This window comes from Chlorocebus sabaeus, chromosome 1 (assembly GCF_047675955.1).
Source record: "Chlorocebus sabaeus isolate Y175 chromosome 1, mChlSab1.0.hap1, whole genome shotgun sequence".
Lineage (NCBI taxonomy): Eukaryota > Metazoa > Chordata > Mammalia > Primates > Cercopithecidae > Chlorocebus > Chlorocebus sabaeus.
Genome location: NC_132904.1, coordinates 53,514,926 through 53,533,633, shown reverse-complemented (window position 1 = coordinate 53,533,633; position 18,708 = coordinate 53,514,926). Strand labels below are relative to the sequence as shown.

Genomic DNA, 18,708 nt, shown 5'->3' with positions numbered 1-18,708 from the left:
TCTAGGCTTTGGTCTATTCTGCTGGTAATTTTAGAAAGCGCCCTGCCCTCAACTCCTTCTTCAGCTGAAAACATTCACCTCTCAAGACCTTAATCAGGCGGGGCACAGTGGCTCACACCTGTAATCTCAGCACTTTGGGAGGCTAAGGTGGGAGAATCGCTTGAGCCCAGGAGTTTGAGACAAGCCTGAGCAACATAGTGAGATCCTGTCTCTAAAACATTTAAAAAAAAAATTTTTTTTTAGAAGACCTTAATTATACGGCCTCAACATTGTGGAGTCTTTGCTCGATTTTCAGAGTAGAGCCAATTTCTCCTCCTCTGGCCCCCACAGCCCTTGATACCACAACTAACCTGCCTGTAGGTCAGCCTCACTCACTGACGGTGTATTCCTGGAGGGCAAAACCTATATCTCACTCACTCACCTAACAAAAGGCCAAGTACGTAGAGGTACTTTGTAAGTACTTGCTGAATAAATAAATGATTGATGCTTCATCAGTCAATCAATCAATGTATAAATGACTGACATTTACTGAATTTCAGGTGAATCTGAAATACCTGGTTAGAGCTGACAAATGTGGCTTCTGAGGGAAAGTAATTGAGATATCCTGGTAGACGGTACATATTACTTGCCAGATACTGTCAACATCACCATGAACTTGGTAGATGAAGTTCAGATATATAACATGTACCTATCAACAACAATAAGTCTGGGATAAAGCCAGATTTGGATTCAGCTTATTTTCCCTGTGTTAGTTAAGAAGGGAATGCCTTCCCTTTCAGCCATCCTGTCACACCAGTTGGCCCCTATAGATTCTAGGCTGTTGCAGTTGGAAGGTGGCTTGCTGATTTATCACTGACTTTAGCTTGTTTTGCCTTGAGTGTATAACTTAGGACCAACAGAAAGGAAACTAACATCCTCACTGAGCGTCTCCTATGTGCCAGGCACTGGACTGTATATTCAGGAAGGCAGCAAAACATGGTGGGTGGCTTATAAGCAGGGCTGGCCATGAGACTACTCAGGTTCACATCCTGGCTCTGCTCTATGCCTGCTATGTGACCTTGGGCAAGCCACTTGATCTCATTGTGCTTCTGTTTCCTCCTCTCCATGGGGATCACGAGTACCTATCTCAGAAGGTCACTGAGAAAATTAAAGCAATGACATGCAACATGCTTTTAAAAAGTGCCTGGTGCATAAGAAGCATGTGATCATTCTTAGCTATTACTATCAAGCTGAACAGCAGAATCTTTAGAATCACCCTGTGAGGCAGTTATTATGCCCCATTCCAAGTGAGAAAGTGGAAACTAAAGAATGTCCCTTGCCAGTCACGGTGGCTCACGCATGTAATCCCACCACTTTGGGATGCTGAGGTGGGTGGATCACTTCAGTTCAGGAGCTTGAGACCAGTTTGGGTAACATGGTGAGAACCCATCTCTGCTGAAAATTTCAAAAAAAGAGCCGGGCATGGTGGCACGTGCCTGTAGTCCCAGCAACTTGGAGGGTTGAGGCAGGAGGATCGCTTGAGCCCAGGCGGTGGAAGCTGCAGTGAGCCCTAATCGTGTCACACTGCACTCCAGGCTAGGCAACAGAGTGAGACCCTGTCTCAAAAAATAAAAAAATTAAAAAATAATAAAAGAGGAAGGTCCCTTGCTCAAGAACACACAGCTAATATTTAAGACAGAAGGATCTGTCTGATCCCAAAGAAGCTCAGTGAAGAGCCAACACTTCCCCATGATAAGCCAGCTTTGAAAGGAGCTCCCACATCCAGGAATGGTTCTGAGGATCACAAGAGGGTGGCGGTGAAGGCCCCAGGCTGTGAGCCTCCATTCCCAAGACCTGTACATTCTGGGGACTGTGCTGATTTCCAATTCACTTTGCTCAGGTTCTCTATGAAAGCCTGTGAATCCCATAAAGAAGTTATTGACAACACAAAGAGTCAGGGTAATGATTCTTTTTGTGACTGGAACAGAGGCTATTGCCTGACATATTTCAACAGTACAACACAGAGCATGAGTCATAACAAAACTCTTTTATTACAAGACTTGCTTCTTAAAGGGTCGGTTCACCATTTCACCTTAGAGTGGGCACATCTGCCATCATTCTAATCAGAATGGTGGTGAGGCCCCTCCCATCGTGCCTTTAGACACAGTACGAGGAGCGGCATGACTGTCTAGCACCTGAATTCACTCCCCTCTTCCCACCCCTGCAGCCACCTCCCTTGTCCAGGTCATCGTCATCATCTCTCATTTGGACTCTGCCACAGACTCCAAACACCTCACCTCCCTCTTCCTATATTCCTTCTCCAAGCTCTTCTCCACTCAGCAGCTGGAGTGACTGAAGGTGTAAGCTGGACCACTCCCTCTCCTGCACCATGCCCCTGGCACAGCCCCTGATCTGGGCTTGCCCCCCACCACCCCTCCAGCCCTGACCTTGTGCTCCCCAATACACTCTATGCTGCAGCCTTTATGCTGTAGCCACACTATTTTTTTTACTTTCTCTCATGTGGTTTTTTTTCCCCTCACCTCGGACTTCTGCACATGCGATGACATACCCAACCCTGCCTGCCTGACTCATCCTCCAAGCCTCAGCTCACTATCACTTTGCTGCGTCCACTTCTGCTAGGTTCGCCTGGTGTGCTGTGTGGTCCTGCTTTGTTTCCTGATCTAACACCATTACAATTGCTTGTTTAATCACCTCCTTCCCTCTTGCAAAATATTCTCAAGCTTGTCACCAAATTCTCCCTTAGACACGTGCTAAATGGTGCTCAGAAGAGATCCTGGGTTTCCAGGGGAGGTGGGGCATCTGGGCCAGGTTGGAGTAGCATGTCGCACTTGAAAGCACAGCTTTGGAGTCTGTGGGAACTGGACTAACATGTGTCCTCTGCCACCTGCTGCTGTGTCACCTTTGGCAGGTTACTTCCCTCCCAAGCCTCAATTCTGCCCTGTGGGTGAGGGGATGCAGTGTGGGTAAGTGTTTAGCATTGAGCCTACCTCAGTGTGAGCACTACGTGGATGGTGGTCAAGGAAGCATAGACACCCTGGACATGGGGACAGGACATCTGGGCCAGCTCTGGCATCACCGAGTGCTTGTGGAGTGGTGTTGGGCTACGTAACCTCTTGTCTAACAAACATCCATGACAATGGGTACCACACCAGGCTGTGGACTCAGGAAGCCCCTGCTGAAGTACTCAGGATACTAGAAGCTCTCAGTCTGTGTGTGTGTGCCTATTATTATTTCACAATAATTTAATAATTATTACATTGCTGCTATTTTGACTGTCCTGTACACCTACCTTTGGGGAGCAAACAGGCCACAGAAGACAGGGTTCCTCCCGAATGCCCAGCCCAGCAGAGGGGTGCACAAGTCTCCCTTCTCAGAGACAGGCAGCACTGGTCAACATCTCCAGTCTCCTCCCTTCTATGAAAGGGCACTCATCTATGGAGAGGGTACACCTTGGCCACAGCATTTGGGTTCTTGGCAGCATCTGGGCTTTGCAGCAGAAGATGTAGACTCAGCATGTTTACCCCGCCACTTCTGGACCCTGCCCAATGGCACTGAAGCATACAAGAGAAAGCCTGTACTGGCCGACCCCTGGGTGATACGTGGCTCCAGTGACCAATGGCTTGACCCAAGAGAGAATTTCAAAAGTCACACCCACAGCTCATCTCAGAGACCCTCTGGGGTGGTAGACAAAGGATAGGAAAGGAAGTCACTGGCATTTGGACCTCATGGAGAATGACATCATGGAGCTTCTATGGAGCTCCATGGGAGGGGCAGGGGATAAGGAAGGGAGAGAAAGCGAGCTGGGCCTGGCACATTAAATGTCCAATTCGCAATTGGCACGATAGAGCAAGCCCCAAACCAGAGGGAGGATATACACAGGAAGGCCTGTGCTGGGGAAGCAGGGCAGCTGGACAGGGGATGAGGTATGGGTACAGGGATGGCTTGGCATTGTGAGCTCTGGTGGGTAGAGATGCCTAGGGGAGAGAGGGCAGGTAGCTGGGTACCAAAGGGGTGCCTGAGAAATGAACACCAAGGGTTGGAAACAGAGAAGGCAGGTGTGGTCATGGGGAACAGGGCACAGGAAGCAACAACCAAGATGTAGACCCTATTTTCCACATACGATGGCTGAGGGCATGTGGCGAGGGCAGGCACTGGGCACACCTGACGGGACATCAACACAAGGCTGGGTCCTGAGGCTTCTGACGGGCACTGAGCAACACATTTCTTGACCACACTAAGTTTTTTCCTGTCTATGTGCCTTTGCACCTGCTATTGCACATCCTAAATAATTTCTCCTCCACTTACAACCCAGCTCAAATACTACCTCTTTTGATCTGCCCAGTATAAATTAGATCCCCTCTGAATACCTTTAGTGCCCTGCCTTTTTCTTCATAACATTTACTCAAAATACTTTTACTTCTGTATTTATTCCTTAAATGTCTGTCTCCCTTCACTGGACTATAAGTGCCATGGAAACAGGAGTGTGTCTATGTGTTTACCACTGTATACATCAGCACCTGCCACTTAGTCTATATTCAATAACTATTATTTGAATGAGTGAATTCAGGAATCTGAGAGTCCTGGGCTTTCACTGACTATAGAGGCATGGTTTTAACTAGCTCAGCGGGATGCCCTAATAAAGGCCATAAACATAAAATGTGGCTGGATTTTACTGAATACAATGACTTTCTTCAAACTCAAGTGGTTTTTCAGCAAAGCTCTGACATTTAAGTGCATACTGCTGCAACCAAAGAGAGTTACTTAGGCTGCAGAGCTTAAATTAATGTCGTAAAACCTAGGAAGTCATCAAATGAGCACAGGCAATAGCAAGCAGCTTGCTCTTGTGCAACCATGAACTCACTGGAGAGAAAGCCTCCAACCTCACAAAATCTCGGATATGCCTACAGAGGAGCAGCTGGGACCACCTCCCACATGTGGCCAAGAGCCTAAAGTGGATTGTAGAGAGCAGTTCCCACGGCAGAGCAAAATCACACTCACCACCGGCCCTTCCCAGAAACCCCTAGTCCTGTTATCACTTCTGAAGAGGCTTAAAACACCCACTCAGAACTACAAGAAAGCACGTAGGTCTTAGGGGCTGGTGGAAAGGATTTGAATCCTGGCTCTGTCATATATTAGCCTTTGACTTGGACCTGTCTTTGGATGTCAGCTTTTTCTTGGAAATAATGATTCCCCAGGTTTAAAAGAGATGCTGTATATGACAAACTCCCACAAGCAAAGACAGGCATGTAGTGGGTTCTCAGGGAGGCTCAGATCACTTTCTCTTCCCAGGTTGAGGGGTCACTGGTACAAGGTCAGGGTTACATGTTGTATTGGCCACTCACACAAACAAGCCTCCTGCTCCCAAGCCTCAATTTCCCCCAGCTGCCAAATGGGGCAGCTGGACTCAATGATGTCTTAGAGCCCTTCTACTTTTTGCATTCTGTGATTTTGCATTTTCTAGCCAGTGCCTCAAATGAGGCCCAGTACTTGAGACACACCTGAGAGTTGTAAATTGGGTTAAAATAGGGACACACAGTAGACAAAGCAATGGGATGTAGTTTGATCATCTCTTCTACTCCAAGACTCACGACTGCTCCACAGTCTATGACAGGGATGGCAAATGAGTTTATACTCCTGTGTGAAATCAATTTGCTTATTAATATCCTTCTGAAGCACTGTGTTGTGAAGAATTCTGAGGCTCTCTCCAGTCTCAGTGGAGAAGCATGCCACAATTTATTCATCATGGTTACCATGGGTAAGGGACTGGGGGTGGTGGCACTTCAGCCTTGTACTTCATAGCCACATCCACAAGAGTAGATCCCAGATACTCTCCAGCTTTTATCTTCTTATGACTTTTAATGAGCTCTTTGCTCTTGGCAAACTGTTCCCACTGTTCTCTTAGCCCAGAAAGCCTCCTTCCTGTGCTCCACATCCATCCAAAGTCAGCCTGGCCCAGCTCCTCCAAACTCTTGGAACTCATGACTTGTACGACTCATGTGGTCCTTATTTCTGAGCTCATGTGGTTAATGATCTTTTTAAGTGTAACTGTCTCGCCTAACTTGGCTGCAAAAGCAGAGACAAGAGTGAAAAGCCAAAACCAGCAGGCTACGGGGAGGAAGGTGAGGTGGATGCAGGCTGAGGCAGAGGCCTGGGGAGAGTTGGCAGAAGACCAGAAAGTCACTCACAGAGTGGCCGAACAGTCAGAGATGTAGGCAAACAATAGGGCCGGGCAAGACACTGGCGCTCCAGGTATCCTCCAATTTTGTACTCTAGGCATTTCACTCACCTCTCTCTATCCTGGCTCTGCATGGGAATAAGAAAGGGAAGAGAGGGCTGGGCATGGTGGCTCATGCCTGTAATCCTAGCACTTTGGGAGGCCAAGGCAGGTGGATTACCTGAGGTCAGGAGTTCGAGACCAGCCTGGCCAACATGGTGAAATCCCACCTCTACTAAAATACAAAAATTAGCTGGGTGTGGTGGCGGGCACCTGTAATCCCAGTTACTCGGGAGGCTCAGGCAGGAGAATCGCTTGAACCCAGGAGGTGGAGGTTGCAGTGAGCCAAGTTCGCGCCATTGCACTCCAGCGTGGGTGACAAGAGCAAGACTTCATCTCAAAAAAACAAAAAACAAAAAACAAAAAAACAACAAAATGGGAAGAGAGGTCAAATCTGGGCAAGGCCAACACAAAAGCCAGAGGCAATCAGCAAGTCAGGGTCAGGGCATACAACAGAGCAGCCAGGATGAAGACAATGTCAGTGTGGAGATAACCTCCCTCCAAAATATCTCACTCCCACGCTGGCAACATTTAGTCTCCAGATAAGAGCACACTCCTTAACATGGTTTGCAAGACCTCTCAAAACTGGCCCTGCCTATTTCCCGCAGCCTCATCTCTCATGCTACCTAGTTATGTCCAGTTATGCCATGGACATAGGTGGATCACATTCTTGGGTTTCTGTCCCCTCTTCCTGATATTCTCTTTACTGGAAATTCCCATGCCCCAACCACGTATACACTAATATCCCTTGCTAATTCCCACCTACCTTCCCTGGCTGCCCTAGTTTTGGCTAATGCCTTGGCTATGTATTCCTATATCACCTGTAAGTCCTCTTGTACAGTCTGTGTGATAACTCTGTGTGTGTGTGAAGCTTAAAGACACATAGTACAACATACAACTGTTGACCTGCCACCCCCACCCCTTAAGAAGCAATGCTTTGCCAGTACCTTAGAAACCTCTGTGTGCTTCTCCTTACCCCCTGAGGTAACCCATTATCCTGAATTTTGTTAATAATTTCCTTGCCATAAACCTACTCTGCACATTGTTTAGTTCTGCCTGTTTGTGAACGCTATATAAATAGAACCAGATTGCACGCATCGTGCAACTTGCTTCTTGCTTCATTTATTTTCATCACCATAGTGTTGCATTGTATAAATATGCAGTAATTTATTTATGCTCTCTTTTGTCGGTTGACAGTCTTGTTTCCAGTATTATGGATGGTGCTCCTCGGAACACGCCTGTATGTGTCTCCTGGTGCACGAGAGTGGGCAGGCCTCCACATATTTATCTCACAGTGAAATTTCCAGAGTACAGGTTGTATATACATGTTCAACTTTCCTAGGAAAAGTGACACTGTTCCAAATAACTTGGATCACATTATACTCGCACCAGCACGGATAAGGCTCATATTGCTTCCTATCCTTGCCAACATTTGACATTGTCCAACTTTTAAATTTTTGCCATTCTGATGGGCATGAAATTCTCCCTCACTGCAGTTTTAATTTGCAACCTCCCCTGTTTACTAGTGAGACAGAGGTTTTTTGTTGTTTACGCGCCCACAATACTGAACTCTGAGAGAAGGCGCTTGTCAGCTTTGTCTTCATTAAGACATTTCTGGTGCCTAAACAGGGCTGGCACATAAGAGGTGCTCAAAAAATATAAATTGCACGAATGAAGGAACCAGAGCTGGACTTTATGTCTGCGTTATCCCCAGTGCACTTTACTTGGTGCTCTCCCAGGTTTCCCAGGGTACATATTTAGTTTTTTTAAAGTGTAAGGGAACATTTAAAAAAATCTGTCAATGCTTATTCCTTTCATCAGAGCCTGCAGAAAAACACTCCCTGAGGATATGGTTTCCCAAGCCCTCTTCTTCCAATGAACACTTCTGAAGAGTCCTCTGTGTGGAACTGCTGCTTGGAAAAAAAAAAATGATGCTTTTTCTTGGAAGGTGTCCCTGAAGGGGTCTGAACATTTGGGTTAGCCCCAACAAACACTTGAAGCAGTTCCTCTGTTTGGAAGGGATCCCTCATAAGTATCAGAGGCAGCAGGATTCATTGGGCAGAATTCCAAGAGAGACAAGCAGCGCTGGAATGTCTGGAAACTTTCCATGAAGAAAAACTTAAAAGACTGTTTTGCAGGAATCTGGGATTTGCTGAAACAGCTGCTTACCCACAGGAAACCCAGGGTCAAGTTACGGGGGCAACAGTAATGTGTCATCCTCAGCAAACTGGCCCATTGCATACAGGGGGCCTGGCTTTTCCTTGGACCCCAATGCTCTGCCTTTAATGATTGGGCCACAGGAGTTCAGGTAAGGACATTCCAGGAGGACTGCTATGCAAATGTGTGGTCATTGAGACTAGAAGGTATGTTTAATGGTTCTGACCAAGAAGGGCTGATTCGTAGTTACCTCAGATCTCATTATCAGCAAACAGGCCTGATTACTATTGTTCAAACTCAGGCCAGATGAGACTCAAGACAAGTTGGAAAAAGGAAGATGTCAGGCTCTCACATACAGGGGTTGGGAAACTGAGCCAGGAGTACGGTGGTCTCCAAAGGTGTGGCAGAGACCCCTATCGCTCACTGACACCTGGGTGCTCCTCCACATTTCCCTGCACCCCTTGCAGTCAGGAGGGTGCAAACTGATGAAATGAGAAAGGACACGGCCTCTGCCACTTCCCGGGCAAGGTGGGTGACTATCCAGTATGTCTCCTTAGGTGCACTTCTACTCCCCACCCCACCATCTGCTGGATGTTTAAGCCAGGGTGAACTTAAAGTTCAAAGATGATGAACCCACAAGAGAAGCAATCAGAGTCCCCAAGTCACTACTTGGAAAAAAGCTGCCCAGGAGAGCCTCTCAGCCAGCCTTCAGGGGACTGTGTAAGCAAAATGGGACATTTCTTGGGTAACCTTTATTTCCAGCAGTTCTGAGAGCTACTGTTTCAGTCTGTGATGTTACCAGAATGTAAGGAGGCAAGGTGACCAAAGAGGCATGGTCCCTGTAGGTACCAGTTGCCAGAGGTTCAATCTACTGTGTGGGGCTCACAGGAGAAAGCTCCAGGCATAGGGACAGATGGAGTGTCTGGAAGGTGACCGCTTCCCAATTCCAACTGATGAGTCCATTCAAAGCAGGACCCCACTAGAGGCTGAGGATGCAGGGAGCAGATCTAGCCCCAAGGGGTGAGAGAGGGACCTGCAAGGGGCGGGCAGGGCACTGGAACTCCTGCACATCAGGCTGCTGTGAGAGTTTGGTTCAAACTCAGAACCAGAGCAGAGGGCAGAAAACCAAGGGTGAAGCTATCCAGGTGGTAGAGGAAAGGTCCAGGCTTGAAGATGACATACAGCTCCAGATTCCTTGGAAAGCCATAGACAGAAGCCCTGTGGCAACTCCACTTACGCAAGAGGGAGCCAGCTGGTGAGGCCAGGGCTGCAGCCACGCTCTTCAAGCCCTTGTCAGGGGACACAAAATCTAGAAGGAGCTGACCCTCACAGCTTCCTGCTGCACAAGGCTGGGAAGGTGAGCTAGTTCAAGTCCAGGCATATCTATGGAACCAAAACCCCACAGAAGCCCCAAACTCAGAGACAGAAGTATTGGCTAGTTCCAAATCAGGGTCCCATTGACACCTGCGCTATCTACTTTACTCATGTCTTTGTTTTGAAATAAGATCTCTGGCCCCCATTGCTGTCACTGGTGCTGCCAGAGAATGACAATGAGCTTAAATGTCACAGGGATTTGGGGAGCAATTTTCTAAAATCCAAATAAAAACCTTCCCATCCCTAATCTGAGAGTGATTTTTATCAGCTAACGTGGCTCGTCTATTTACTCAGCATGTTCAGAGCCCTTTTTGGGGGTTAAGTCCCTTTCAATTGCTGTGAGGCACCGTCTCCTTGCGGACGTGCTTGTGCTATCCAGCTGCTATTCAAAGTGCATCTCCTGGACCATGTTTAATTTATACTTTGCTATATGAAGATGAACTGCTTACTCATTAAAAGTATTTCTTTTTTTATATCTCTAATCAGTGGCTGTTTCTTTCCTCTCTCTGAAGCTTAATCGAATCAGAAACAAATTCCACACATATGAATGGCTCATTAGCATGTCCCAGTCAGATTCAAATTGGTTGTCCATACCAGATGCCCCCAAAAGGATGACACTGGCCCAAAGAAGGACTCTTTAAGCCAGTGTCCAAAGGGTGTTGCCATGATAAGCCAGGAGGGTCCTTTTTGAAATCCAGGGTAGATACACTCTGTCATTCCCAGCACCATGGAGCCGTCTGATGACAGGTAATGGATGTGTCATTGAGACGGGGTTGGTGGGAGGCAATGTGGCCAAGCCTGGGAGCAGACATCAGAGGAATGTCTGGTGTCTATGTGTCCGGCTCAAGTATCATCCTCACGCTTGGCTCAGTGGGGCCCTTTTATCAAATGACACAAATGAGGCTGAGATGCTGAACATTCTCTCATTCAGAAATGATATTTGTTCTAAAGCGCTTTACCTCTTAATCAAATGAAACTCAAATTATAAACGCTGGTATGCTAGATCTTCTCTTAAAGGATTTGCCCTTTTCATAGACATCAAAATGAATTGTCAGCATGGGCATCATCACTGGTGTCGTCTCTGAAAGTCACCGATAGCAAACTCTCATTTAATACAGATTTACAAAAGAGATCAGCATACTGCAATAGAGTAGAACTGAAGGGAACCTAATCAGGACCTCCCATTACTTCCCAGGTGAGCAAACTGAGGTTCGGGGTCACAGGATAATTTAGAAGCACGGCAAGATATGGATCCAAGAGCCTGCCTTTTGGAAGACAGGACGTCATTATGGTTCAGAGCATAGCCTCTGGGGCCAACCAGTCTTGGTGTCAAGTCCTACATTTCCCATTTGCTGAACTGGTGCCTTTAGGCAATTCACTTCACCTTCCAACACTCAGTTTCCTTGTCTATGAAATGGAGATAAAAGTGATAAATTCCAAAGACAGTTGTGATAATTAAATGAGGTAATACATAGAGACAGTTTATTTCATCACCTGGAAGAAGTTTAGAGCCCCCTAAGTATTAGCTATAATTATTATCACTATAAGATTCCATTGATTGTAAGATTCACTATTGCTATACCATAGCTTTTCAGGGCAGGAGGAAACACACTACATTCCTCCAAGCTCAAGATTTATATACCCAAGTGCCTACATCTCACCTTCACTCTCATGTGTCTCAGGCATCTCAAGCTTACCATGTCCAAAACAAAGTTCCTGCTTTTCTTCCCTGCCTCCCCATCTGTCCCTTAGTCTTCCCCTCATCCATCTAATAGCCAAAGCCTGTAACCTGTAATTCATCTGTAGCAATGTCTTCTTCCACCCTCTCCACATCCAATACATCAGCAAAAGCAAATAGTTCTACCTCCTAAATATAGCTTGAATTTAATCACTTCTCTCCATCTGCACAGCCAACATCCTGGTCCAAGTCCCTATTATTTTTGTGTGGGCATCTCCATCCAGAGCCTCTTCCCTGGTCTTTCTGTGTTGCCATGTTGCCCTTCAATCTGTATTGCCCTCCAATCCACCTTTTAAAATTGTACATCAGAGCATGTCCCTCCTCTGCTTTAATGCAGTTCAGCAGTTATTTACTGAGCACTTACTATGTGCTAATCTTTGTTGTAGGACATGGGAATCTTATCACGGAACAAAATATAAAAAAATCCCTGACTTTCTGTTACTTACACTGTGTTCTTTCTGTTACAGCACTTCCTATGGACTGAATTGGGTCCCCCTTCCTCAAATCCGTACGCTGAGGCTCGAACTCCCCATGTGACTATATTGGACATGGGGCATTTAAGGAGGTGATTAAACATGTACAAAAAATTATCAGTAGGATGACCATATGTTCTGGTTTGCCGGGGACAATACTGGTTTATACCTAGTGTTCCACTGTTATTATTAGTAGCACCCCCTTTCACTCTCAAAGCTTCTAGTTTAGACAGTAAATTAAAATTTATTTACTATTTATTATTTATTTATATATGCCAAATGAATAAGGTCCAACCTGATTTTAGAAACACTGAAATCCCAAATAAGTATCTGACTTAAAATCATGGTCTTACTAATTTTTTCCCTCTCCTAGTCCATGATTTCTCTTTATGACTGCAATCCCAGTGCAGTGAAAATTAAGCAAGTCATCAAGACCCTCACCCACTGATATGCAGCATTTGAAGCAGGCCTGAGGAATAAAATAGAGCACCCCACCATTCGGTGCTCCAAGCCAGGATAGAGACCAGAGCCCTGTCTCTTGAATTTTCCCGAACTAGACAGAGAGAGAGAGAGAGAGAGAGAGAGAGAGAAAGAGAGAGAGAGAGAGAGGACCTAAAGGAGTAAATGGTGTTTCTGGGCCATTTACACCAGGGGTTAACTCTTTATTTTCAGGACTGACTTTATATACAGGTAACCCTTGTTTTATAGAAAAACTTGTGTGCAGGGGTTATTTCTGGATACCAGACTTTATAGAAAAACTTGTGTGCAGGGTTAATTTCTAGATAGCAGCACCCACAGCACTAGAAAAAAATGTGCTCACGGGTACCCTGCCCCTTGCATTGCTTTACAAAGCCAAGAACATTTGCATTTGGAGATGCCTCTGACCCCTCCTTCTGCAACTTCAGATTTATGAATATCAGATCTTGTCCAAGGAAAACCACAGCAGTGTCAGAGGAGGAGGAGAAGGAACCCTTGCTCAGTTTGTGGCAGTTCTTCTGAGGAACTGATTCTGGCCTTGCTTGGTGGTCCCCTCTAGGAAAACTAGAGCAGCAATGTAATGGTGGCCAAGAAGCAACCTCCCAGGGTCTGATACAAACCAGCATGCAGACTCAGCTAAAGAAGAACAAAGAACAAAAACAGAAACAAAAGGGAGACAGAAGATGACTCTGGGGAGCTTTAACATACATTGTGAGCTTCCAGGTTTCTTTGGCTTTTGTTTTTGCTTTTTTCCAAAATTCAGGAAATTAAATATTGATACATGACTATTATCAAACCCCCAGTCTATAATCAAATTTCACCAATTGTCCCAATCAAGGCCTTTATAGCTATTTTTCCCCTTCATCCCAACTTTTTAAGAAGGTAAAAATTTCCTTTAGGTTGACTCCCCAAATCCTTTATCAATCGTTACCTCGTTTGTGCATTTTATTAATCTCTCTTTTATACAGCTCCCTCATTGAACGCAATTGAAAACACCTAAGTGTGAAGACCCTTCCTGAGTAAAACTGTTCATGGGCGCTCTCCTGCTCCCCACCATTTCTAGCTAATTGCTTCATTATGTACTTTTTAAATCGCTTTGTTCTGTAGGGATTAATTTTGCACTTATCTTCACTAACCGTAAAACTTTTACAACGTACTGTTAAACTGCGTCTACTCAGCTGCTGGTTTGTAATTGCAAAGAGTCACTCCATGGCTGGCAGGTGTGCTAGGAGATAACATACAATGGCCACGGAGCTTCCTGCTCCATGTTTTCAGATGCCTTCCTGGAGCCGCTGGGTAAGGGGCAATTGGTTCTGGACTGGCTGCTTGGGGTACCGAAATTTCCTTACATATGGAGATCACCAGCTACGGAACATCCTCAAATCCCAGATACTTTGGCCTCAGAGGCCTCAGGTTGCTCCGACCTCAAAGGCTTTGGGAATTTCAGACCCTACAGGTCCCAGGAGCAGGTCTATCTACGGCTGACCACCTAGAAGGCAACAAAATTTCAACTACTCTCTCAAGGTCAAGTCTGTACTTTCTCAAGGCTCAGGCACTTGCCCTCTGCCTATAAGCTGGCACTAGATACCCAGTCTTCAAGGAGTCCCTCTGCTTCCCTTTCTGGTCAAATACAATCTCTAAACTCTCCACCTTCCACCAATCTCCACCCACTCCCTCCTTAGCTCTTTGAAATGTCTTCTATCACTCCCCCTTGACTCCAACTATTGCCTCCAAAGCCTTCTTATGGCTCTATCTGGCGCCTTTTCTCCACTTGCTTTCTCAGAGCACAGGCTGTTGGTTTAGAGGCTTTGGACAGAACTGTGTTTAAATCCAGGCTCCTCCACTTTTTCTCTTGGGACCAGGGCAAGTGCCTTAACCTCTCTGAGCCTCAGTGGTCTCATCTGTAAAATGATGACAGTAATTCTGGTTTCCTTGATTCTTGGGAGGAGTAAATGACATACAGCATAAAACTCACTAGATTATAAGTTCTATGAGGGCAAACCTAAGTTATCTCATTCATCACTGCATATCCAGTCCTTGGCACAGCATCTAGAATGGTAGGTGCTTCATAAATATTTACTAAATAAATGCACTAAATACAAAATAAACATTCAACAAATGTTAGCTATTATCATTAGTATTCATGTTTGCCTGCCTGTTTGAGTTCTGAAATGCTGCCTTCCCCTAACATCTGTGATTGTCCACCAATACAGCTCCTATCTTTCTGGCTGATTCTTCTCTGTGACTGTGGGATCACACTGTCCCCGCCTCCATCTCCTATGCCCATGTCCAATTCTAAAATCTCTTCTCTTTTCAGAAATGGTCACATAGAGGACACCTGATCCCACTGTCTTATCTCAAAGTTTTTTCTTTCTTTTTACCTTAGTTATATAGTTTTGACTTTCTGTTGAATCCAGGTATTATATTTCTATCTTAACACCAACTGCATGTTACAAGGAATATAATACATGTTCAGTATATGAATGGACGGATGAATAATGCAAGCTTTTTGGTTATTTCCACTGTTATTTCTAATGCCAAACTTGCCACATTTTCCCCCCAAACTATCTCAAAGTCCCCTTTAGCCAAAATGGCACCCTCAAACCTCCCATCATCTGAGTTTGAAATATCAATGCCATCTTTGTTGGACCTTAATAGCTCATTTATAAGAACTGGGAAAGGCTCAGTCTTGACTTCTAATAATCACTCAACTTATTACAATCCAAAACAATTCTAAGGGAACAGATGGACAATGACCTAGCTAAGGCTTTGGGTCATTGGGAAAATTCCCTTTGGAAGCACAAAGGCCTGCAAGCTTGAAATCTGTTTGGTGTCTTTTGAAATTCTTGGCCTCAGAAGACCACGTAGATGAACACTTACTCCACCATACAACTGTCAGCCGTCTCTAAGTGTTACCCCACCATAGCAACTGAAGGACAATGCTAAAGGGATTCCAATTCACAACAAAATGATACAAAACAGTAGCAAAGCTCACAGCCCCGATCCACACAACACACACACACACACACACACACACACACACACGCACACCACGCACACAGACATGTTATCCCAAGCTCTCAGGTTATTCTGAACTCCAGCTGGCTTGATCCAACCATAACATTTAGCAGCAACTAGAAACTAAAATCCAATTTAAGGTGTTTAATTTTCTCTGTCTCCAGGGATGGGAAATAAAAGAATCTGCTTGCAGCTTTTCTGTGAGATGTTGCATCTGGTGGTTTTCTGAGACCTTTTCAGCAGAGCAAAAATGCTGGTCCCCAGACCCCTTTCTCCTCACATCTCTCTAACTGTGTGGGCAAAGATGAGGTTGCTTTACCTGAAACTGTGGTGTCCAATGTTTTTAATTAATTTCCTTATGGCTAGCTGAGAACAGCCATGATACTAACAGTGAGCTGAGATTACTCAGACCTCTGGGTCCAAGGCCTTTGGGGAGAACCACATACCCAGTCTATCATGTGCCTCAATAACACACATTAACCTGTACATATTAACCTGCCTGGACTGCCTTCACTGGTAATTTTAGCAAAGTCTCTAGCCCTTTAGCCATGGATACAAATTTTTTAATGTCTCAGATAGTGGTGATGCCTGTTCTAGGCAATTGCCAGGGACTCTTCCTTGCTTTCTCTTCCTCCTCTTTGTCTCTGCTCCCCTGCCCAGATTTCTGACTTCCCCTCTGTTCTGGCTCCTCTTATTTAGTAATCCCCCATCTGCCTCCTTCCTGACTCTGTGGACTCTGGCTCAACCCTCGACTGTTACCCCTCCAGTTCTGAAGTCTCCTGCCACCTCCAGTGAGGACGTTGTGTAGTATCATCTGATTTAGGCCTCAGCACTCTTGAGACATGTGGCTGAACCACTGAGCACTGAAATGGTGCTGTGGTCATTTTCCAAAGCAATGCTGGCCTGAGTTAACCCCTGAAATTAACCTTTATGCCATCAATGATTTTAAACCCCGAAGGTAGAGATGGATAAACAACACGACATAGTGATTAAGGCATTCATTTTTAAACCAGTTAGGCTGGTTCTAATCTTGAGTGGTTCTGGGTAAGGAGGGAGTTATTTAATCTAATTTCCTCCAGGTTTCTAATTTACAAAATAGGGATAACAGCATGGGCCTCACAGGGATCACATAACAATTAATAATATACACAGTGATTGCCAAATAGCATACAATAAATGGAAGTTCCTTTTCAATGAAATTCTTGGCCTCAGAAGACCACATAGATAAACACTTATATATATTAAGGTCAGGTAAACACTTACTCCACCATACAATAATGGGTCTGCTTTATGGAATAAAGCACCTGCTTCTGTTGCCCAAGAGTATACATCACTACACCAAATCTCAGACATCCCATACCTTGACAGGTCAAATCTCCACCTTCAGGGTGCTCACTGCTTCCTTGGGAGTCTGCCTCAATGCCACCTCCTTTTTGAAGCCCCACCCAACTCCCACAGGTGGAGTGGTGGCTCCCCCTTGTGCTCTCACAATGCATCAGGATCTTTCAGCCTTGCCATTTTGACCCTGAGCAGGTTGTGCCCTGTTTAGCACATTAACCTGAATTACACTCAGTGATGAATTTTCACTCAGAAATGAGTAAATGTCACTAAGCCAATTTAATTCTCTTCATCGATTTTCTATATGACAAAAGTAAAATATTCCCATCTATACTAATTTTCTAGTTTTATTTTAGCAGAATTATTTTCACTGGGGTTAACACTTTTTTTGCATTGATTTTACAACTAAGATAGGGTTCTTCTATCAGTATGCTTTTACCCATAACACATTTTATAATTATGGCCTCCATCACAGGGTTTTTCTTGGCGGTAATGATTTCCACCAAGTTTAGTTTTCCTGAATCAAATTTTGCAAATGTAAATCATGTTAATATTCATTTCTTCAGGCAATTTTTTTTTACTTTTATAGTTTTTGCTATGCTCATTTTTATTTGTTGCTTTAGCTTGAGTTGATTGTCTTTACCACTACTTGATTGGAAAAAAAGTAATTGCATTTTTTGATTTTTAAATAACAATTTCTAAAAAGTACCACACAAAAAAGTGTGAGCAGGTTGAGTTGTGTACTTGTTACTGTTGCCATCGGTAGATCAAAGAACACAAAAAGTCCTCAAAGTCAAAATGGAGGGAGGGGTCAAACATTCTGTTTAAGCTCATGACATTTTCTACAATCTGAGATGAGTACTCAGAACATGGTAAGGTGGTTGTCTCTCCAGCTAGGCTGAGAGCCACTCAAAGGCAGGAGCTGTCATTCATCTCCAATTTCCCAGCAGGGGGAAAGTGAATGTTTGAAGGATGAATGAATGAATAAATAATGAACCCACCTGGAAGTGATGAGAAATTTCGTCAGATTTCTTACTGAAGACCACAATGCTATGCCTTCTTAGACCAGGCATAAATGGCTTCTGAAGCCACCTTTCTTGGGTTCATATCGCATCTTTACCACTTACCAGTCATGTAACCTTGAGCAAGTTATATCACCTCTCTCTGTGCTTCAGTATATCAATCTGTAAGTGGGGATAGTAATAGTCCCTACATTTCAAGGTACTGCAAGGATTAAGTGAATTAATACATGTAAAGCACTTCGGACAGTAGCTCACATATAATGACTGCCATATTACTATTAACCATTAGTATTATGGTCATAAAGTTTATCTATGTTTCTAATTTTCTAGTGATACTTGAAGATGTCCTAACATAGGGAGCTCACTGTATCATTAGCATCTATTCTTTTCTTATGGTTCTAATTTATGTTTCTGCTATTGAATAACTACATCTCTTACAGCTTATACTCACTGTTCATAGCTCTGACTTTCTGAGGTATATAGAATATATTTTCTTATATGTGACTGGTCTGTAAATTCAAAGCCTGCTCTTTCAGCACATACTAGACTCCAAGTACCACTATGAAAATTAAATAGCCATAAATCCTGACATCACATGTTTTAAAGTCCAGCAGGAAAGAAGAGGGAAAGATGATATTTGTGTCTTGCCTAGATCTTCCCCTCCTTTGAATCGAAGACCTTTCTCCATTATACACAGTTTGCAAGGTTAAATTCATCCTGTGGACTTACAAACATAAAGCCTATAAAAATGAAATTGTGTGATATTAGTACATAAATAGACCAACAGATCAATGAAACCAAAATAGAAAATCCAGAAACAGACCCAAAAGTATGTGG

At 44.5% G+C, this 18,708-nt stretch overlaps 1 protein-coding gene across 2 annotated transcripts in view; it reads right to left on the bottom strand.

Annotated features, from left to right (window-relative positions):
• GALNT18 (polypeptide N-acetylgalactosaminyltransferase 18) overlaps window positions 1–18,708 on the bottom strand; it is a 355,896-nt gene that overhangs the window by 69,645 nt on the left and 267,543 nt on the right. The window lies entirely within an intron of this gene.